This window comes from Dermacentor albipictus, chromosome 8 (assembly GCF_038994185.2).
Source record: "Dermacentor albipictus isolate Rhodes 1998 colony chromosome 8, USDA_Dalb.pri_finalv2, whole genome shotgun sequence".
Taxonomy (NCBI): Eukaryota; Metazoa; Arthropoda; class Arachnida; order Ixodida; family Ixodidae; genus Dermacentor; species Dermacentor albipictus.
In genome coordinates this window covers 23,115,586-23,138,797 of record NC_091828.1, presented here as the reverse complement: position 1 = coordinate 23,138,797, position 23,212 = coordinate 23,115,586, and the positions used below count along the sequence as shown (strand labels likewise).

The 23,212-nt window shown below is 49.8% G+C and overlaps 1 long non-coding RNA gene across 1 annotated transcript in view; it reads right to left on the bottom strand.

Annotated features, from left to right (window-relative positions):
* Positions 1–5,469: 5,469 nt before the first annotated feature.
* Positions 5,470–23,212, bottom strand: part of LOC139048387 (uncharacterized) — a 42,685-nt gene continuing 24,942 nt past the window's right edge. Inside the window, exon 3 of the long non-coding RNA XR_011507656.1 lies at positions 5,470–5,547. This is a non-coding gene — a long non-coding RNA (uncharacterized lncRNA). The remainder of the gene's footprint in view (positions 5,548–23,212) is intronic.

Sequence of the window (23,212 nt, the reverse complement as noted above, 5' to 3'; positions counted from 1 at the left end):
GTACGCAATTGTGCTCTTGCTGATGTGTTTGAACTCTTGGCTGAAGTTGGTTAGCATAACATCCGCTTTCCCTCCATGGAGCCGAGCGATCAATCTTGCGCCGAAAATTTCACGGCCGAGCAGTAGATGTCGGTCGCCCTCGATAGCACCTTCTACGTCAGCGGGTGTTTCGATGCCCATGAAAATAATAATGCTGGAACGCGGCGGGATCCTGACTTGATTTTCCAGCATACTCAATGCATAGTGACTACGACAGTTCTCCGGCGGTATCGCTTGATCTTCCGTTCGTTATCGGCTTCGACTTCAGGTCGATGATTGCGCTGTGTCGGTTCAGAAAGTCCATACCGACAATGATGTCTCGTTAACACTCTTAAAGGATAACAAAGGTGGCAGGGTAAGTATGGTCATGAATAGTAATTCTTGCCGTGCAGATTCCAGTCGGGGTTATTAGGTGCCCCACAGCGGTGCTAATTTGAGGGCCTTGCCATGCAGTCCTAACCTTCGTTAGGTGGGCAGCGATGGGTGCACTTATGACGGAGTAGTCGGCTCCTGTATCCACTGAGGCGGTGACTGTGTGGCCGTCCAGGAGCACGTCGAGGACAGTGGTCATCTGTCTTGCGTTACAGTTAGGTCTTGGCGTCAGATCGCGGCTGCGTAATGTTGAACTAAAGCTGGAACGTCGCGTCGGAAGCCATCTTTCGTCGGTGTATTCTTGACTTTATAACTTAATCGGGATGGTGGCGTCTCGTTTATATATTGTCGAGACAGTATTTTCGGTGTCTTCGTCGGCGGTGGAGGATCTCCGTCAGTTCCACGAACAGCATCCGCACCTCCATCGGTTGCTGCCTTTAGTTTCCGTATATGGCCTGACGGACCGCCCCCGGGCTAGGCCAGTGTATGGACGGCGCTGCGGCGACAGCTAGCGGCCTGGTGACGGCAAACTGGATGATCGTCGAGGGCTCCACTGAGTGGCGGTGAGGTAGTCAGTGATGTCGCGAGGTAGTTCGCCAATCTGTGGTCACGGTGCGTTAACGGCGAACCCTCACAGTCCCATCTTCCTGTAGGGGCATCAGTGGTAGACGTGACCCACTTCTCCGCAGTAGTAAAAGAGCGGGCAGTGGTCAGGGGCACGCCAGACGTCTGTAGCTTGGGTACCTTCGCTGGACGACGGGTGAGCGAGCTGGCAACGGCAGCGGACGGCGGAACTCCGTCGCTCCAGCGCTTTGGCGCAGGCGCGAAGTGTTACTTTCACGGCGGGTGACGGCGGCGTAGTTCATCGCTTCAGGCTGGGCCTATGGCGAATTCGGCTGGCCTTCTGGAAGTTTCAGTGACCGCTGGATTTCTTCTGTCATGACGTCCGCGATCGACGCAACCTGAGGCTGGGATCTTGGGAACATCCTCTGAAGTTGCTCTCACACGACCGCTCTAATGGTCTCGCGATGTCGTAGGTGGCCAATGATTGAACTTCGCCATAGTTTGCTGGGCTTGCGCGGCGGTTGAATTGGCGGTTCCGCATTTACAGAGTTTTCTCGGTGCTCGTGACCTTGTGAAGAAATTCTTCGACGGTTTTCGGTGGATATCGTATCATTCCGGCGAAAAGTTCTTGTTTGAAGCCACGCATGAAAAGGCGAAGCTTTTTGTCCTCGGATATTTTGGGGTCAGCGTGGCGGAATAGGTACGTCATCTCCTCAGTGAATATGGCAATGTTTTCGTTAGGTAGGTGTACACGGGCTTCCAGCATAGCTTCGGCCCTTTCGTTAAACACGACGCTCATAAAGGTTCGCACTCCCGGTTCTGAAACTTCGTCCAGGCGCGTCTTCTAAGGCAAAGTACACATGCCGCAGCTTGTCGTCGGAGTCCCACTAGTTGAAAGTCGTGATTCTTTCATATGTCTCGAGCGAGGTTTCTGGATCTTCAGAGGATGATCCATGAAAGGTTGATGAGTCCCGAGGTTGTTGCAGCAGAATGGGGGACGCTGGGGCAGCCATTACGGTTTCTGATTTGGGCCTGCTCCTTCTGGTCTTCTCGGGAAGAGGTCCATATTGCGGTCGCAACCCTTGCTGCCTACGGCTTGCCCGCTGGTCCTTCGCAACGTTAGTGTTGTCTTCGGGTTTTGGACTTAGAACGTGGCTTTGCTGGGGCGTTCGGTACATCAACGCCCCCGCAGATGTTGTGCAGCAGTGATGGCGAAGAAAGCACCAAAACTGTGGTTAACGAAACTAGCCTTTAATTGGGCGAAGTCGTGCCCTCAAAAGCAGGCTACACTCAAAGACAACGATAACGGCGAACACACTCGGTGTTCGTCGAAAATCTGATCTGCGGGTCAAGCGCGTTGGTTTTTATACATCAGTCGTCGAATGTTCCAGAGTATTCACTGGGAACCGCGTGTCTTCCACAATGTTCTACACTATTCGCATCGCGCATATATGCAATTATATTACACAAGCTTCGGCCACAGACAGTGAATGTAACCATCGATAACATTCCAGAAATTCCCATAGATGCAGGCGCGTCCTGCGCTGTGCGATAACATTTCTTAGGCGGTAAAACGGGTTCGCCCAATAAAGATAAACAAATCCTCGTGCCAATTTAATTTCGATGTCGTTTATAAGTGCGGAAGAAAGCACCAAGACGCCTACGCACTTTCTCCCTGCCCACTACCGCCATCTCTCGATCACGTTACGTCACCTTGTCAACATGGCCGCAAGGACGTCGCATCGTCAGTGTTACGTATTAGTTCCCTGACCCAGTCGCCATTTAGCCACCCTTCTGTGTTTTCCACTGACCAGCGTGCTGATCCATATTGTCCAGACATCATTAATCGCCTCATTGGTGTTTCAATTCCACCTAAACCCTCGTTTCCAAAGCAATTCAAACTATTCAAATTAGAGGGCGATCTTCTTTACCGATGCATCATTCATCCGGACGGCCATCAATGGGGTCATGTTGTTCCGCGTTCTCTTCGTGCTGAAGTTTTCCAGGCTTGCGCTGCCACAAAACCTGCGAGCGACTAAGTTCATTCTTCTCGCCAGGTCTTTCAACTAGCGTACCTTGATAAGTCGCGTCGTGGACCCTTTGCCAATGCCACAAGCAACGGACAGTTGCAGCCTCCGGGACGCTACAACCACTCCCTCTTACAAGAGAATCTTCCGTTGTCGTGGAAATTGACCTTTACGGTGCTCTACCGGCCACTACAGACGGCAACCGATAGATCGTCACTGCTGTGGATCACTTGACGCGGTACGCAGAAACAACCTTTGTCTGCCCAGGTACTGCTTCTTAAGTGGCTGCCTTCTTCCTTCAATCTATCTGCTTACGCCATGGAGCTCCTCGCCTCCTTTTGAGCCACCGCGGCAAGGCATTTCTATAAAACACGCTTGATGAAGTTCTCCGAGGTTGCAACACCGTGCACAAGGCAGCCTCCGGCTACCACCCCCAAACCAACGCCCTGACAGAACGGTTTCATCGCACGCTCAATGATATGCTGTCCACGTATATCCAGCCTGACCATCGTAACTGAGATGTCATTCTCCCCATAGTGACATTAGCCTACAACACCACCGTGTAGCGCACCACAAGCTCCTCAGTTTTCTATCTATGACCGACACACAACCTCTGGCATCGACGTTTCTTACTTTTCTGGCACTGTAGACACTTCACCGTTAATTTGCGACCACTTTGTCTCTCGTCTTACCCAATATCGCCACCGTGCTCGCATAAACACCGAGGCGAGCCAAGAAGATCGCAAGAGTCGTTACGATGCTACTTGCCATGTTGTTTTCTAACACGCTGGCGATGATGTACTGCGGTCGACCACTGTGCGAATGTCTTGTTTATCTGAAAAACTTCAATCTCGGTACATCGACACCGACAAAGTTATAAAGCAGACTAGCTCAGTGGACTACCTCGTGAAACTTGCCGTGTGAAACCCTTTTGACTCCCCCACTGACCGAAGCTGCCGCAGGACAAAAATCCTGCATGTTTCCCGCTTCGGCGCTCCTTGCTAGCTTAATTTATGGCCAGGTTCACCGTTTCCGTCCGTGGGGGCAATTAGCGTGAGTATTCATATTGTAGACGTTATCTTCCACATCCGAACCTAACCATCACCATCACTGGGCATCTTCATTGTCGGCGTGCTCGCTCGTGCTTTTGGAAAAAAAGCTTGAGTAAAACCGTTGCTTCTCAATATGCAGGGTGTTTCAGCGAACACTTTCAAATTTTTAAAGGTCGCCTGTGCTAGACATCACAATTCTAATTTATGAGCCGGTCTACCGGAAGCATTGTGAAACATAGTTCCAGCGCACATTTTAACAAGGACGAGGCGAGAAAGACAACACGAACGTGTTGTCTTTCTCGCCTCGTCCTTGTTCAAATGTGCGCTGGAACTATGTTTCACAATGCTAATCATAACCAACTAGCCCAGCTGTCCATACTTAGCTACTGGAAGCAGCGCACACACTTGCGCACAAAACAAATTGAAATGCAAACTCGACAACTTAACAAGAATTCACTAATTACCTTTTTAGCTAATTATCTTATGACCCATATTGCAATTTACAAATTATAGCAGGGGACTTCGCAAAGCGGATCAACTTTGAGCGAATTTCAGAACGACAGCAGTTTCGAGATATAAGTTCCCGAACTTTGTAGTGAAATGCGTTATCGTTCCAGGTACTTGTGTGCTTCAGTACGTGAAACGACGTTTTCTTGACTAATTAACTGGAACGTCAGCGCATTTCTCCGCAAAGTTCTGGAATTTGTGTCTCGATATTGGTGTCATCTTGAAAATTCGTTCCAAGTGCATCCGACTTGCAAACTTCATGGCCAGAATTTGCAAATTGCAATTTGGGACATATCACCATCAGCAGCAGCCTGGTTACGCCCACTGAAGGGCAAAGGCCTCTCCCATACTTCTCCAACAACCCCGGTCATGTACTAACTGTGGCCATGCCATCCCTGCAAACTTCTTAATCTCATCCGCCCACCTAACTTTCTGCCAACCCCTGCTACACTTCCCTTCCCTTGGAATCCAGTCCGTAACCCTTAATGACCATCGGTTACCTTTCCTCCTCATTACATGTCCTGCCCATGCCCATTTCTTTTTCTTCATTTCAGCTAAGATGTCATTAACTCTACTTTGTTCCCTCACGCAATCTGCTCTTTTCTTATGCCTTAACGTTAAACCCAGGATTATTCTCTCCATACCTCGTTGCGTAGGACTTCGTAAACCAGCTCATGAACTAGAATTGTCATATCCACCACACAACATTTAAACATTCGTCAAAATGTGCGCTGAAGCCCCTTGTATCTATATATATCGTTTGTGCACATGTGGTGATGAATATACATATACATATACATATATATATATATATATATATATATATATATATATATATATATATATATATATATATTGGTTAGGCATGCGATGTCATTATATAGGGTGCTAAATACAGAGAGTTCTTACTTCTAGGTCCACGTATATGCATGTAAGCATTTCCTTCAAAGTCTAGGCCCAGTCTTGCATAATATTCTAGGTAATATCTGTAACAGCACAAGAACATAGGGAAAGTTGTGGTATCAGTTTGCTATGAGGTGACCTTATGCGTAACTTTACATGCGCTATAATTATTAGTTTTTATGCAATGCAACTGCCAAGAACTGCGTTGCTTCGAGTTCAGCCTTCTTAGATTATTAAAAATGGCGATGATGAAAGTCATAGGAAACGAGGGAGTCGCTTCTAAAGGCACACGACAACGAAGCTATGTTTAAAGCGCACAGGAAAGCAAACGAAACACACAAATTTGGTAAAGACTTGAAATTCGTGCAAGTGTTCAACGTACACGAAGAGCGTTCAGCAATGACGTGAGTATGATGTACATTCCGTGCGATGAGCGTGCGAAGAGCAGATTAAAGCACATTCTGTGGGTGGAGTACGACACATACTCGATGCTTGTGTATGTCGGAATCGGCCAGACGCCCTGTCGACGTTCACAGGCCGGAGCTTGGCTGATGTATCGGAGACGTCGGACAGGTTTTAACTGCACGACCTTACGGCGTTTGCCAGCCCTAGGCTTCCGAAGCGGCTACATGAGGCGCCTGCCTCCAGATGGAAGCCTGTTGTGACCACAGCCTGGAGTGGCCGCTACCCCCTCGCCGCGAACGCCATCTTCCATCTCCCATGGCCTCTTTCTGGACTGCCGGCCTTCTCCCTCAGTGCTCTTCGCTTCTTTTCGAGCGATAGCTTCACTACTGCAGGTATAAACCCAGAAAGTGCCTGTTTCTGTAAGTGTGACCTTCAAGCTCAGTCAAGGTCAAAGTGGGACTGCCTGCCACTACAGGCAACTGCTGCGTACGCCATGTGGGCGCCCATTTCTTGAAAGCGCTCTGCAATGTGTACAAGTATAACATGCGTAACACAAAGCGTAACACAAATGAAGGCTACACTTAACCTACTTTCGCTGTTAATATGCAGGAAACAATCACGCCTATGCTTATTTCATAATATTTACTACCAGAACGCTGCGCTTCGGTCAGCATGAATTAATTCAGCACCTTTCATCTCCTCACGTAGAGATCATACGCATAAAGTACATGTGCCTCGCTCTAACACACTAACACATCCGCAATCATTTTTACCCAAAACATGCAACGACTGGAACGGTCTGCAAGCATCCATTGTTAGTATAAGTAATCCTGTTCAGTTTTGAAACGCTTTATTTAACTACATTCAAATCATGAAACTTGCATTCAATATATCTTATGTCTTTTCATTGTATAAATAGAATATTTGCAACTCAACTATGTATGTATTGACCTATCATCCCCAGCTTGTTTTATTGAAAAGTGTATCAAGAGATTTCTATGGTGATCTACCACTATTATTTTTTTTTGTTTATGATGTGTAAATCATTGAACGAGGACAATTTATCATTGTTACTTATACTGTGCCTTTTCTGTGCACCATCTTTTCCTCCTTTACGTTGCCTGTCCCCTCCATAATGTATACTTACTCTGAGAGTACTGTAAATAAATAAATAAAAGACCACCGAGTGCTCGTAGCTTCGAATGCGCTGGGCTATCGGCGCTTTGCTTTGAAGCGAGGCGTAGCTGCTGCTGGGTCTGTGTGTTATCGTCATCATCATCGTCAGCCTGGTTATTCCCACGGCAGGGCAAAGGCCTCTCCCATACTTCTCCAACTACCCCGGTCATGTACTAATTGTGGCCATGTTGTCCCTGCAAACTTCTTAATCTCATCCGCCCACCTAACTTTCTGCCGCCCTCTGCTACGCCTCCCTTCCCTTGGAATCCATTCCGCAACTCTTAATGACCATCGGTTATCTTCCCTCCTCATTACGTGTCCTGCCCATGCCCCATTTCCTTGTCTTGATTTCAACTAAGATTTCATTAACTCGCATTTGTTCCCTCACCCAATCTGCTCTTTTCTTATCCCTTAACGTTACACTTATCATTCTTCTTTCCATAGCTCGTTGCGTCGTCCTCAATTTAACTAGAACCCTTTTCGTAAGCCTCCAGGTTTCTGCCCCGTACGTGAGCACTGGTAAGACAAAGCAGTTATACACTTTTCTCTCGAGGGATAATGGCAACCTGCTGTTCATGATCTGAGAATGCCTGCCAAACGCACCCCGGCCCATTTTTATTGTTCTTATTATTTCAGTCTCATGATCTGTATCTACGGCCACGACCTATCCTAGGTAGGTGTATTCCCTTACCACTTCCAGTGCCTCGCTGCCTATCGTAAAGTGCTGTTCTCTTGTGAGGCTGTTAAACATTAATTTAGTTTCCTTCAGATTAATTTTAGACCCACCCTTCTGCTTTTTCTCTCCAGGTCAGTGAGCATGCATTGCAATTGGTCCGCTCAGTTACTAAGCAAGGCACTAGCATCAGCGAATCGCTAGTTACTAAGGTATTCACCATTAACTTTTATCCCCAATTTTGCCCATTCCAGGTCTCTGTATACGTCCTGTACCTCTGTACCTCCTTATGTTGCGGCGCAGTTGTAGATGCGGTAGTTGCTGACGGCGCCGAGCAGCGTCTGCGTCTTTTTGCAAATTAAGCAATACCGTGCTACGACTCCACCAACTTCGTTTAACTGTGTTCCACCAGGGAACATTCTTTCCCCCGCTCTCCATGCAAGCTGCTGATTGGTTACAATTCTGTATAAACGCGTGCTGGAGCTGTGCATCGTGTTCGTCTTCGACGAATCGTGATGCGAGCGCTCATGTCGCCGCCATTAATGTGTCTTCCTCATCTTCTTGGTCTTGTGAACGAGCACTCTGCCCGCACACATCATGACATATGGCTCCCCTTCAGGAAGTTTTAGAAAAAAAAAACTGAACTAGTCTGCGCGCGTGTCAACCTTGCACAGAAATAAACAAGAGACAAATGCAACCCAATAACACCCTTCTTTGGTCCAGGTCAGGTCATAGAGTTAATCTAACGGAACATTCAGTCAGATATCACGTTATTGCACCTCAAGACTTCCTAATGAATGAGCAGTTTTGCCAGTCACAAAATATTTGATTGACTCGAGGTGCATGAAATTGAACATTCCAGGCACTGGTTTATTGCTGTACAGGGATACTCGAAAGGCTCCTGGCATTTGAAATCTTAGTTTTGCGAAATGTGACCTTGTTTTGCAGCAAGCGTGAAATGTGATTGACAAGTCACATCGGCACTTTCCAGATAGGTCAGACGGGATTTGTATATCAGCAAATTTTATTCTGACTTTGCGTAAGCTTGTGGCATCTCATCACACTTAGTAAATCCGGAAACCCCGATGGTGTGTTTGAAACCAGGTCACAAGTTCTACTAGCAGATTCTTCGGAAAAGACGCTCAGTTTGTAGGAGATCCTAGTCTTCTCTAACTGGAAACAGTGGATTTTGTCGCAAAGTACTGATGATCCTTAGGTCGCCTTAACAAAGAAAATGTAATGGATAGTGCTGTGGCAGCCAACATCAACTGACACTTTTTAGACATCATGGTTAAGAGTATCTGAATTACCTATCAACCCTTTGCTCACGAGCATACTTACTTTCCCAGCCATAGGTGATAATAATCTATTCTTAGTAACCGGATATGTCATAGGCATTGCCTGAATCTCAGGAATATCATGTCCTGTTCAAATCTTACATCTAAATAATCCATAGTATATATATATATAGTGGTATCAGCGTAATGTGCTTCAAAGGCTGCTATCTGCGCTTCCCGGATGCGACGCTCTTCTCCCCAACGAGCTCGTTTAGCTAGAAGCTCCTCTTTCTGGCGAGCGCGTTCGGCTTCCATTACAGTATCACGCTTCTTCACCGAATATCTTATTGTTTCTCTACCCATGCTTTCCCCATTCTCGACAAACTCTATGAGACCCTCATGTTTTGCCCTCTGTTGTGCGCTTACAAACGGCCTCGTCCTGCCACGGACGCCACTGTCACAAAGCTGTGTTGCTTCGAGTTCATGTTCTTTGCATAAATGAAATCACGATGATGAAAGTCATCGGAAACGACAAAATCCCTTGTAATGGCGCAAAACAAATCAGGCCTATTTAAAGCACACACGACGGGCAAACGAAAAAGCATGCGCAAGGAAAAGAGCTGAAGTTCATGCAAGTGTTCATGGTGCACAAAGAGTGCTCACCAGTGAAGTGGGCATGATGCACATTCCAGACGATGAGCACGCTAAGGGCAAATAGGAACACTTTCTTTGGCTCAAGCTCAGCGCAGCGTCGATCCTTGCGTATGTTCGACGAGGCCGGATGCCCTGTCGATGTTCACCGGCCGGAGCATGGCTGATGTATTTGAGACGTCGAACAGCCCTGCGCTGGATGCCCTTACGGAGTTCGCCAGCCGCAGGCTTCGATAAGGGCAAGATGAGGCGCCTGCTCCCAGGTGGTGTCTGTTGCGACGACACGCTTGAGTGGCCGCTCCCCGCTCGCCCCGGGCGTCATCTCCCAAACCCCGCCACATCATCCACGATCGCCGGTTTCTGTCTGAATCCCGTTCGTTTCTTTTCCTCCCGCTCTCCGTAGAAACTGCTGATTGGTTCTCATTCTTACTATCCTTGTGCTGCAGCTTCGTATCGTCTTCGTCTTCGACAAAACGTATTGGGAACGCTCGTGGAGCCACTATTTTATGTCGCCGTCATCTTTTAGAGCGCAGCTCTTTGGCGTCCGTTCCTGGGTTTCGCGTCGTCGTCGGCGTTGTCGTCGGCCTCGTAACCAGCTCCGCCCCCCTTTCATCCCCCCAGCGCTAGCAGCGACCGACTGATACCGCTGGATGCCGCTGACTTCGCTAGAGAGTCAAGATAACGTGACTGCATAGAACACCGTCGCCGCCATGCAGAAAGAGGAGGAAAGGGTCCCCCCCCCCCTGTTCTTGTGTGGCGGATAGGGTGCTCTTCAGTTGCCGACGCGCCGGTTATTTCACGTAGGCCCCGGCACGTCGACGAATACGTGACCACCTTCCCACGGCTAGACCTGGTTCTTAGCGCTGCGGAAGCGAGGGTATCATATTGTTTGTGTCGGCATCGGCGGCGTTGTCCCTGAAACCAACTCCGCAGCTGGGGTTGACTCACTATCGGCGTCAGCGGCATCAGTCAGTCACTGCTATCTCTTCCCTCCTCCCTTTATCGTGTTGTCGGCTTGCTGCGCGCGCTTCTGCCCCCATCGTTTGCCGCTGGGTGTACACGCCGCCCCCCTCCCCCCTCTTCCTGCGAGTCTCCGGTTGTCAAAGCGCCGGCTCGAACTTAATTCCTTTCTTCGCTCCTCCTCCAATGCAACCCCTGTGCGGTGGCAATCAGAGAGCCAGATCGGTGGCGGCGGATCTGTATATGTGCACCGCCCGAGCCGAAATTGCCGCTGCCGTTCGCCCTGTGCGGTGGCAATCAGAGAGCCAGATCGGTGGCGGCGGATCTGTATATGTGCACCGCCCGAGCCGAAATTGCCGCTGCCGTTCGCCACTGCGAAATTATCTGCCAGTTCTTTCTGAGCCATGAGCGAGACGACCGATGGAAGTCCTCCGTCGGTCGTCTTTAATGTTGACATAAAGACAAACAGCAATTTCCTAACACTTATGCGGGAGAACATCCCGTTCCTCTCGCTCGTAACGCGTCCCACGGCTGTGACAACCTCGCGAGGCACTTGTATAGATCTCGTCTTGAGAATCAAGCATTGGTGTACCAAGTCGACCATATATCAGTCTATTTCTCCGACCACAAAGCTTCCTTCATGACGGTCAAGAACTGTTAGTGGAGTCTTTGTTAAAGGAATACGTGCGAAAAGTTAAAAAAAAATTCTGTGATAACGCATACATGTGTTGCTCGATTTCTTTGCCTCAATCTATCGAAAAGGTGAAACAGCTTATTTGCTGCGCTCAAATTTCGCATTAGGAAGTAACGTAATCGTCGGTAATTTTTTTCATGTGGTCAACAAGCACTGTACCCGCGCACATTATCATAGCAAACACATAACTTACGGACACGACTCTCAACTAAGAAAGTATTTGAGCATACATAGCCCATAAACTGCTTGACGCCTGTGTCTAAGATGACGTTCTATATCTGCTGCGATGACTGCGAGAGGCGTTTCGTAACAATGTGATGTTAACAACATAAAGATGCCAGCAAAGAGCACAGGGAATATCCACCCTCTTAGAGCACTACAATATTCATGTGAATATTGTAGGCTTCGCTTTCGCCAGTGGTAAGTTACCTACTCATAACTAAAGGGAATTCTGCATAAGCTTGTAAATTCCCGTTGTTTTCATGCAGCTTGTACGAGTAAAATTTAGCCCCACGGTTCCCCTTATTATTAGTGGAAAAGACGACGAAAAAACGCCCTTGCGTCTCTCACTATGCAGGCGATCAGTGTTCCTGTTTCGCCGTTGTGACCTAGACTGTGTGAGACGTTATTGTCTTACAATAAGTAGTCCTGCTACAATTGGTGGAAGATGCTGCAATCCCCGACCTCACCTTCGAAATTCGCAACCGAACGTTGCCGACTGCCCCGTTGCTGACTACGATGATCGAAGCTCCTTCCAATCCGCCTGGAGCATACGCCACTCCTATTCTTTGCGGCGCCATTCAGCGGATCAGATGATAAAGAGGTGAAAAATTGGCTCTCTACGAAAGTAATCGCAGCAAGAGGAATGACCAAACGAAGCTACGTACTGTCATCTTCTAATTTGCTGAAGTTACGAAAGCAGTTCCGCAATCATGAGTGAGTACCACAAACCTGGTCCGCTTTCAAGACAGCATTCGCGGAAGTTTTCGGCCGACGGTCTTCCGAAAACACCGAGCTGAACAGCTTCTAGGCCAGCGTGCTCAACAGCCCCGCGAGACTTGCACAAGCTACATCGAGGATGTCGTTTGCACCATGTCGATTGCACGATGAGTGAAGAGTACAAGGTGAAGCATATCTTGAAGGGCATCGAAGACGACGCATTTCAAATGCTTATATGAGGAAACGCTACTTCTGTCACTGCTGTCGTCACTCTTTGGCAAAGCTTGGATGACCTGCATCGACAAAGGCCAGTTGCGCGCAGCGCTGGTGCAGCTGGCGACTCTCTCTCTCTCGGACCTCCCGTTTCCCTCCAACTCCAATGCCGCATCATCGCTTTCCGTTCAGATTAAGGATATCATACGTGAGGAAGTAGTGCACCAGTTCTCTATTCTGCCTCTCAGCGATCGACCTCTCCAGCCTGACGCCTCTCTCGCTGCTCGCGTTAGGCGCGCCATTCGCGAGGAACTTGCTGAGTGGCTACCTGCGGCTTAACCCTGTCCAATTGTGGTTGTAGTTCTGACTTAAGCCGCTGTCGCTGCACGACGTGCGCCGCCGTTATTCACGCTTCTTCTGTCAACGCGCCTTCAAGTTCTGCCACCACCAGCTCTAATGTCTAATGTCAGCTCTAATTCCACCTCGAAGCCTAGTTCATGATCCTTGGCGCACACGCGACAACCGGCCTCTATGTTCCGCTAAAGCTTTCGCCAGCAATTTGACGCGTTTCTGCCACAGTCTCGTGCAACCTGCTAAACCTGCTGTCGCAACGCCTGAATATGGTTGTTCCCCAGAGGTTATCAGGCATCTCATGCATATCAAACCAGAGTTTTCGCCGTCTCCTCGACGCCGTTTCGGCCCCCATCGTTCTCCGTCACTGCGTCATCGCACGCTTTCCCCCTTAAGTCGTCGCCAGTCACCTAGCGAGGGAACCTAGTTGCTGTATTTCCGCAGGCACGAACTGCAAACTTCGCGACTTCAGTAAGGCCTGCACCGTCCTAGCACAATTTATTAGATGCTTTGTTCGAACGAACCGCCGTAACTGCGTGTATTGATACGGGGGCTGCAGTTTCTGCCAAGGCGAAACGCTTTGTGGTAACCTGTACAATGCCATTGTCTTGTATGCTTCTACGCACTGCTTGCTAAGTGCAATATAGCAGCGCTTGCTCAATGTAACGCAAGGGTGGTCATTGAGGGCATTGTCAGTGTTGTTGAATTCTCCGTGCTCCCTTCACGTTCACACGACATCATTCTCGCCTGGGATTTCTTGTATCACCATGGAGCCGCCATCGACTGTGCCTTGACCGAAGTGGCACTTTTCCGCTTGGTGATTCCCCGCTGCCTGACTTTCCAAGAATTAAAGCCGCCAAGCTCACGGTTGTATCACATACGGACAAAACACCCGGAATGTCAGCTTTGTGTGCGTCTCTTGCTCCATTGGAGCAGACGTTCAAAGATTTTTACACCATCACCTATTTTTCTATGTCGCAAAGCTCTACCTCTACCGTTTGCTGTCCTCAACACTGTATCTGGATTGTCCGCTAAGCTTGTGTGTAATCCGTCTCAATACGCTGTGACCTTACTGAGCGGAAAATCCCTACATCATTTTCAATCCCTTGACCTGCTTCACAATCTCGATACTTCCAATGACACGGCTTGTGATCAGCTCGACGCCCTCAATTCTCCGGTGCTGTGCACATCGCCATAATCATCATCAATGTCGTTGTCGTTCGACGTCCTTGGATATGTCTTGGACGCTCATCTGCCACCTCCGTATCGCTATGAAGTCATCGCGCTTCTTCAGAATTTTCGCTCCTGTTTTGGTCGCGACCAACCACGCCTGGGCGTACAGCGACCATCCCTCACAGCGTCCGCACTCGTTCGCATCCTCAAATACGCCAGCGACCTTACCACGTGTCGACAGCCGACAGATAATTATTTATTTATTTCATTTATTTATTCATATAATAGTGCAATAGTTAAGGAGCAAGTCAATGATATACTGCTCCGTAGCATCCTTCCCGCAGTTCTAGGGCGTCTCCTGTAGTAGTGGATCGCCGTCGACTCAACAAGTTCACTCGTAAAGATATATATCCGCTTCCTCGGATCGATGACGCCTTCGACTCCTTACAAGGCGCCTTTGAATCTTTGCTTCGGCTTTTGGCAATTCCTTATCGCCGGAAATCACGGTGAGAAAACAGCTTTCGTTACGCCTGGCTGCTCGTACGAATTTACCGTAATGCCATTTGCTATGCAACAAGCCCCGGACACCAACCTTGGTAACTAACTACAAGTAGAGAACATGTATGAGCTACGTTAATGACATCGTCCTGTTTTCGCGAGATTTCCCGACAAACCTTGTTCACTTGCGTGAGATACTGACCTGCTTCACCTCTGCCGGCCTCCAACTCACCATCGATAAGTGCCGTTTTGTTGCTCCCAAGTAAACAATATTGGAACACGTGGTATCGAAAGACAGTGTGTTCCTGACGAAGCCAAGCTTCGCACGATTGCAGATGCCTGCTACTATTCAGACACTCCACAGTTCACTGGGGCTCTGCTCTTACTTTAGGCGTTTTTTGCGCAATTATGCAGCTACAGTTTCACCCCTGAGCAATTTACTTACCGCTAGCAACGGCTTCTCCACGTGGTCACCTTCGTGTGACGAAGCCTTCAAGCAACTACGTCGCGTACTTCGCCACCGATTCTCCGACACTACGATCCTGAAGCACCTACAGAAGTACAGACGGACGCCAGCGGCGTCTGACTTGAGGCAGTCCTGGAACAAAGCAAAGACGGCTACGACGAGTACGCCGCGCTTTAAAGAAGGCAGAAGCCAACTTCTCTGTAAGAGAAAACGAGTGCTTGGCCATTATTTGGGCACTCGTCAAATTTCGTTCATATTCATATGGTAACCCTTTTCATATTGTCACCGAGCACCAAGCCCTTTGCTGGCTGTCTTCACTGAAAGACCCGTGAGATCGCCTAGGCTAATGGGCACTTCACACGCAAGAATATCACATCAGCATTGTCTACCGATCGCGAAGAAAGCACTCTGTCGCCGTTCCCTTTTCCCAATCACCGATACCTTCTGATGTGCCTTCACTGTTTACGGCCTTCGCAGTCATGTTCCCCGTCAGCATCGCTAATATGCTAGACGAGCAGCGTAAGGAACCCAGACGAACAGCCTAAGGAGCGTGCTTACACCACGTTTTTCGGCTGGCTCCCTTGTTTCGGTGGGGTTCACACCTCACAGTCCTGGCCTTAAACTTAAACTTAAACTTAAACTTAAACAACGTTCAACGAAATTGAGAAGTGTCCGACTCTGTCAGTGGCTGGCTTGCTCCAAGATGGCGCGCCGCGTGGTTCATGTCTTCCGCCATCCACCCGCTAAAAGTTTCAACAACGTACCCGCGCGCTAAATTATTGCACCGCTTTCTTAATGTTAGCGCCTGCGCTTGTTTTGCATAGACATGATCTTGTTTTTTCGAGTAGCCATAGAAACATTTCTTGAACGAGTCCCATCTTCCATCCTTGTTACTACTTGCAAGTGTGGTGTAAGAAAACAAAGTGACCAATTTGATCCTGTGTAAAGTCCTCTGTTTGGTGTTATAGGAGGCTCTTATTTCAGACAGGTAATCTATAAACCAACGTTCGCAAAACATAAGTCACACTGCGGCTCGTTGCGTCCACAATGGAAGCAGCTGAGATCATTTTGTTGCGAAGCTCTCCATTTATAAATTCGGCAAAGCCGTCAGGCACTTCCCAATAAGAAAACGTGCCGGAATGAAGGACCCAGGATCCCTGCAGCCGTTGTAGAAGCAGGTTATCGGTGTAGAGTTGACTACGACCTCTACATCTGTCACTATTGTTTGAAGTTCACCTGTGCTGACCCATTTCGCTCCTATCCTTTTCTTGAGAGCGAGCTTGACGGATATGATCAGCCGCTCAAAAAAATTTATGCCACTATGAAGCACAGTGTTGCAAATGGGCCGCAAGCCCCAAGGGTAGCGTTGGCGTGGCGGCCTGGGGCACAGCTGGAAGCATCCGAAGGTCCTGGCAAAGGATGGGTTGACTGCTAACTGAACAACTTGGTTATTCTAGCATCGCAAAAGAGCGGCCGGTCAGGTCGACCGAAGTGGACAAACGGGACGCCACGTTACTCGACTGAATAAATCGAAGCTTCTCTCATGGCGTCCAGGGGCAGCTGCTTTTATACTCTCAGAGTCGAGGGCAAGAAGGAACGTCTCGGATGAGGCGCACGTGACGGCGGCGCACGGACACGTTGCGACAAGAAGTGACGTATCCGCCGGGCCGGCGCCGGTCAGACCTCCTCGCTTCACCGTTGGGGAGCTCCTCTCGCCGGCTACCGCGCTTTGACAAGTGTGGGCACCAACGTGCACACACATACACATGCACACACGAAGACACGTGGCATTGAAACATGCCTGGACGCGCTTGGCAGGAGGCGTTGCGGCAGCGCTGAACTGGCCAAAATGTCCGCCGCTTTGAACGAAGCCCCGGCGTCCGTTGCATCCGCGCCGGCTATACCGCACGTCGGAGGCGAACCGTAACAGACCACCCCGCCGGGAGAACGAGATCCCGATGGTCAGGGAACTGCATCCGCTGTCCGGAAGGATGTCGCTCGATGATGCTCATAACCGAAGTCGGTCATCCCTCGGCGTTTCTTGAGCGCAGCGCACTGAGAAGGCCTTGTTCTCACGTTCAGGTTCACACAGGACGCTGCAAAGTGACTTTGGGAGAGTTGCCTTTTTTGTTCTCGTTCCCACCAAGCGTTAGAACTACGCCGAAACTCAACCGCTCCGTCAGCAAGCACAACAGAACCCTCACTAAGTCATGCCAGGCTCTGCCCCCTTTTTTACTACTGCCCAGTTCCTTACAGTAGTTTAGCAGCACTCAGAATGCGTTCACAAATTGGAAAATCGCACTAGAAAGCACGTTATGACTTTGAAACACTGAACAAAAGCAATATGTTAAAATCCTGCCTCAGGAAGAAAAACAACAGTAACAAACAACTTTGAGGCTGATTCCTACGTTAGGGGCCTCGACCTAAGCCATCGGCGTTACCGTTGAGACTCCCCTTTTTGTAACGCACCTCAAAGGAATATTGTTGCAAAGCGAGGCTCCAGCGCAGGAGGCAGCCATTTTTGGATGAGATGGTCTGCAGCCATTGGAGAGGGCAGTGATTCGCCTCAATGATAAACCTCGAGCCGGCTAGGTAGGAAGACAATTTATGAACGGCCCACACGAGACACGCACACTCTTTCTCGGTGGCGTTTTACGCCGGCTCACGACTGGTCAGCTTACGACTAGCACACAGGATGGGGTGTTCCACTTCTCCATTTTCCCGTGCGCACAGTACAACGCCCATGCCTCGCTCACTAGCATCGCCCCGAACAACGAACCCTTTTGTGTAGTCTGGCGATCATAGCAAAGGCTGGCTTGTTAGGGCGCTCTTTGGGCGCTAAAAGCTCTTTCCCTTGTCTCGTCCCAGACGACTGTTTGGGGCTCTGTTTCTTTTAGAGCATCTGTCAGGGGAGCCGCGATATCAGAGTATTCGGGGATGTACCTCGGATAGTAGCCGGTGACACCTAAGAACGACCGAATATCGGTCTTCGTCCGCGGTTGCGGGAAGTCTCGCACAGCGGCCACCTTTATTTCACAGGGGCGGCGACGACCCCGTCCAATCACATGACCGAGGTAGAAAACCTCGGCCTGTGCTAACTGGCACTTGGGAGCCTTGACTGTCAAACCCGCTTCGCGCAAGCGGGTTAGCACTGCCCGCAAGTGTGCCATATGCTCAGGCCAGGATGCGGAGAATATCGCTACGTCGTGTAAATACGGTAAAGCGAATTCTTCCTGTACCCGCAACACTTTGTCCATGAGGCTTCAAAAGCAGTATGGCGCGTTCTTCAAACCAAAACTCAAACCTTTAGGACGGAATGTTCCCATTGGTGAAATGAACGCCGCATACCTACAAGCCTCTTCTGAACGTGGAACCTGCCAATAACCCCTGACAAGATCTAGAGTGGAAATAAACTGAGCGCTACTAACTTTCTCAAGGAGCTCCTCGATGTTAGGGATCAGATAAATTTGATCCTTAGTGATAGACTTAAGCCTACGGTAATCGACGCAAGGACGAGGTTCCTTGCCCGGTACCTCAACTAAAATCGAAGGGGAGGTATAATCACTCTCACCCGCCTCATTAACACCGAGCTGTAGCATTTTCTTTACCTCAGCCTCCCTAATATCGCGCTGGCGGGGTGGCACCCGGTACGCCTTGAATCGTACTGGCTCTGGGGAGGTAAGTTCTATTTCATGAGTAAGGACAGAAGTCCTACCAGGCCTCTCAGTGAACTGACCTTGAAACTTTTGTAAGAGCTGGTGTAGTTCGGGTTTCTGCTGAGGCGACAGCGGTGCTTTACTGATTAAGTCACTAATGGCTTGATCGGTGTCTTCCCTGTTCGTGACTGAGCCTAGTCCCGGAAGCTCGACCGGAAGCTCTTCGGGAACGTTTACCATCATACACACCGGTGCTTCCCATTGTCTATAGGGTTTGAGCAGGTTACAGTGGTAAACTTGCTGTGGGTTCCGTTTTCCTGGCAGACTCACCACGTAGTTAACGTCCGACAGTTTTTGGACAAGCTGTGCTGGGCCCTCCCACTGCACGTCGAGTTTGTTTTTCAGCGATGTGCGGAATATCATTACCTCATCGCCGAACTCAAAACGACGGGCCCTGGCTGTCCGATCATACTAAACCTTGGCCCTCTGCTGGGCCTTTGCCATTGCTTCACCTGACAACTCCTGTGCCCTTCTTAAGCGTTCGAGGAGCCTAAGCACGTACTCCACCACGACTGGGTCGTCGCCCCTGCCTTCCCATGAGTCTCGAAGCATGCGAAGCGGAGACCACAGCGAGTGACCGTACACCAGCTCAGCTGGCGAAAACCCCGTAGCCGCATGCGGCGCGGTCCTTAATGCAAACATCACCCCAGGCAAACACAGCTCCCAGTCAGTTTTGTGTTCAAAACACAATGCTCTGAACACGCGCTTCAGGATGGAGTGGAGCTTCTCAACGGAATTCGACTGTGGGTGGTACACTGAGCTGTGTAACAGCTTTACCCCACACCTTTCGAGAAAGGCTGTCGTCAAAGCGCTAGTAAACACTGTGCCCTGATCTGACAGGCTTTCCGCAGGAAAACCAACTCGCGCAAATATGGAATGTATTGCACTGACTATCTCAACTGAGCTGAGTTCTTTAAGGGGCACTGCTTTAGGGAACTTTGTCGCTGGGCAGATCACAGTCAAAATGTGTCTGTACCCCGTGGTTGTTACCGGCAGAGGTCCCACTGTATCAATAACGAGCCGTCTTAAAGGCTCCGTAAAGATAGGCACCAACGTCAATGGTGTCCTCGATTTGTCCCCTGGTTTGCCCACCCGCTGACAGGTGTCACATGTCCTCACAACGTGTTCTGCGTCACAAAAACACCCTGGCCAATAGTACTCTTGCAAGAGACGATCCTTGGTCTTCTTAACTCCTAGGTGTCCAGACCACGAACCTCCATGTGACAAGTGCAACAGATCCTGACGGTAGCACTGAGGCACGATCAGCTGATCGAACTCCACTCCCCTGCGGCCTAGATACTTCCGGTACAGGACCCCACTTCTTTCCACAAAACGAGCATTTTTCTTGGTGATACTTTCCTTGACATTGCAGCGCATGTTCTCTAGGCTGCCATCTTTTTTTCTTGCTCAGCTATCAAAGCCGACCGGCGGACTTTTAGCAACCTATTAAGTCCATCTTACGTAGGCGCGATGAGCAAATCTGCAGATGGCTCTTTTAACTTTCCCGTGTCGGGCATCTCCTCTCGAGTATCTGGTACCTTCAACGCTACAGGCTCAATTTTATTCAGTTCGGACGTGCTCTGAACATCAGCTTGCTGCGCCTCCAACCCTTTCTGATTGTTCGTCAACGTCGGCCCCGCAACTACCGCCTTTGCAGCGAGCTCTCGAACTCTCGATCTGGTTAAAGCCAGAACGCTAGCCTCACCAAAGAAAGGCCCCTTCTCGCGCATGAGGTGATCGGACCTGTTCGAATATAGGTACAGGTACTAGGGGGGGGGGGGGCAGCATAGATGACACTGCTGCCTCTGTCTCAAGCACTCCGAAAGGTCCTTCAATAAGCACTTTTGCTACGGACAGACACATGCTATGAGCTTCCACGGCTTGCTTGATCCATGCGCACTCGCCCGTGAACATATCAGGTTCTGCGTAAGAGGGGTGAACTACATCCATTGTAGCTGCGGAATCACGAAGCACTTGGCACTCTTTCCCGTTCACGAGGAGGTCTCGCATGTAAGGCTCGAGAAGCTTCATGTTCTCGTCAGTGCTGCATAATGAAAAAACACGACTTTTGTTTTTGTTTCTGGACACTGCGCCGAAACGTTACCCGGCTTCTGGCACCTATAACGCACGCGCGCTTGCCTCATCTCGAACCGCTTTCTGCGTTCGGCTTCGGCTGCCACCATCTCCTTACGTTCGGCCGGACTGCTTTCACTCGCATCCGCACTACGTGTGTCCACCCTTGCTCTCATATGTGTGAACTTCGGCCTCCCAAACTTGGAGCCAAATTCTACCTCTTGACCGTCCTTAGCTCCGCGAGCCCGACGCGTCACAAACTCCTCGGCTAGCTCGGCGGCTTTGGCCACCGTACTAACGTCTGGCCTATCCAAGACCCAGTACCGCACGTTCTCAGGTAACCGACTATAAAACCGTTCCAGCCCGAAACACTGCAGAACTTTCTCGTGGTCAACACATGCTTTCTCTTCTTTGAGCCACTCCTGCATTTTTGACAAAAGCCTGTAGGCAAACTGTGTATATGACTCACTTCTGCCGTTCTCATTTTCCCGAAACTTCCGACGGAACGCCTCCCCTGATAGCCTGTACTTTTTTAGCAGACTCGATTTCACTTGGTCGAAATCCTCTGCCTCCTCTTTTTTCAATCGAGCGACCACGTCGCCCGCCTCGCCGGGTAACAAAGTGAGCAAGCGCTGTGGCCACGTTTCCCGAGAGAACCCCTGCTTCTCGCACGTTCGCTCAACGTTAACCAGGAACAAACCAATGTTCTCTCCAAGCTTAAACGGCCGCATCAGGTGCGTCATTTTGAACGATACTCGTTCTCCTGCACCGTGTGCCTGGCTTCCATTACGAGCGCGTTCCATCTCTACCTCGAGACGCTTCATTTCCAGAGCGTGTTGACGGTTGCGCTCCTCTTTCTCTTGTTGCTCTCTCTCTTTCTCTTTTTGCTCTTTACGTTCGCGCTCTTCTTTCTCTTTTTGCTCTTTACGTTCACACTCCTCTTTCTCTTTTTGCTCTTTACGTTCGCGCTCCTGTCCTTTTGCCGTCTCGCTCTCCTCAATGGTCTCAAGGCCTTCCGACAGCTTGTCATCCTCAGCTTCTAAATCAAGAATAGCCCTTAGCAGTTCTGGTTTTCTGAGTTTGTCTGAGACATCCAGACCCAACTTTCTTGCAAGCTCCAGCAATTTCGGTTTGCGCAACGACTTCCAATCCATGGCTGCTCTGAATGCTGCTTTCTCTACTGCCTACTATTGTCATGCCACAAACTAACCCGGCAGCAACAAAAACCACAATTACCAGCTCTGTTTCTGACACTAACAAAAGCCTGGCAAAACTCAGGAAATAACGTCCCGCACTCACCAAACCTCGCAGTCAAGAATTCAGCGCAGTCGTTCCGCTGCAGGCAACCAGTCATCACACAGGGCTCATTGCACTGCTCCCGGATGGTCGTTGTGCTGCTCTGCATACAGTCGACCGCACATCTTCGCTGCTGGCCTCCGTTGTCGCGATCTCACCGCTTGCAACCTGTTGTGAATGGGTCGCAAGCCCCTAGGGTAGCGTTGGCCTGGCGGCCTGGGGCACAGCTGGAAGCATGCGAAGGTCCTGGCAAAGGATGAGTCGACTGCTAACCGAACAACTTGTTTATTCTACCATCACAAAAGAACGGCCGGTCAGGTCGACCGAAGTGGAGAAACGGGAGACCACGTTACTCAACTGAATAAATCGAAGCTTCTCTCTTGGCGTCAGGGGGCAGCTGCTTTTATGCTCTCGGAGTCGAGGGCAAGAAGGAACGTCTCGGATGAGGCGCACGTGATGGCGGCGCACGGACACGTTGTGACAAGAAGTGACATATCCGCCGGGCCGGCGCCGGTCAGACCTCCTCGCTTCACCGTTGGGGAGCTCCTCTCACCGGCTGCCGCGCTTTGACAAGCGTGGGCACCAACATGCACACACATACACACGCACACATGAAGACACATGGCATTGAAACATGCCTGGACGCGCTTGGCAGGAGGCGTTGCGGCAGCGCTGAACTGGCCAAAATGTCCGCCGCTTTGAACGAAGCCCCGGCGTTCGTTACATCCGCGCCGGCTATACCGCACGTCGGAGGCGAAACGTAACAACAGTCAGCGAACAACTGCCAATTGATGGGCCCGCTTGAAATGTAGTCGACGATTTATTTGTTTCGCATCGGTCTCCACTGTTGGCTAAATTCTTTCTTGCTGCTCTTGAGTGCCAAAGCATCGTGAAAATGCCCTGTACAGGTAACCCTCGTCGGTAAGCAAATTTACGGAATGAATTCAAGGAGGAAGTGGTTGCCATGTCCTGTAACAGCTGAAGATGTACTGCGCTAGTTGCGACGCAGACATTTTCACAGCTGTTTCATTGATTCCTTCACAGTGGTCCGGTGAAGCCAGTCCAGTCACGTAATGTGGTTAGGAAGCGGTAACTCACACCACTGGCAAAGGCGCTTCAACTTCGATACATGTCCTGCGTTGTAGCGCTGGCGAATAACTGATCCTCTAATGACGTCCTTCACTAAC